Source organism: Haplochromis burtoni, unplaced genomic scaffold (genome assembly GCF_018398535.1).
Source record: "Haplochromis burtoni strain Fernald_Lab_line unplaced genomic scaffold, NCSU_Asbu1 Contig_2319, whole genome shotgun sequence".
NCBI lineage: Eukaryota > Metazoa > Chordata > Actinopteri > Cichliformes > Cichlidae > Haplochromis > Haplochromis burtoni.
In genome coordinates this window covers 7,670-8,331 of record NW_024584680.1, presented here as the reverse complement: position 1 = coordinate 8,331, position 662 = coordinate 7,670, and positions in this window count along the sequence as shown.

The following is a 662-nucleotide window of genomic DNA, read 5'->3' as shown; positions in this document are numbered from 1 at the left end:
AAAGACCCAGGATCGTGACAGTCACTCAGCTTATGAGTTAACAGTTTTTGAGAAGAATTGTCATATACAAAAACAAAATGCACTAATGTAGTCTGACTTCTGATTACTCTGTAATGTTTACATTTTGATTCAGAGAAATTTTGATGTACAGCTTGAAACTCTTTTCTACTGTCCATGCTGTGGTTCCTGAATGCAACATTAGCGTTGTAAGCCGTGAACAAATGTAAGATGGTTCTTTTTTCTCTCTCTTTTCTCTTGAAAACTGAAGCTGCCAAAGTGTCAGTGATATTTTTTGTAAGTTAATCTAAACCCACTTGCTGTAACTTTGAAAACAAAGAGATCTCAAGATTAACCTCGCACATGAAAAGAAATCTTAAAATTTGTATAGAATGTGTCAAAAAATGAAAACTACTTCAGATTCTTGATGAAATAAGGCACTTCCTCTCCATACAAGTTTCCTCTTTGCCTTCCTCACAGATCTGCAGTTTTCAAGATGAATGATATCAACATGCGGTGTTGTGTAAGTGCTCAGAGGCTCCATTTCCTACAGAAACACATGTTGTTCAGATCAGCGCTCAGACTAGTTTCACTTCTACAGAACAGAAACTCCCACAGTCACTGACACTGAGAGGAGAAATGACACAGAAAGGAGTTCAGCTGGA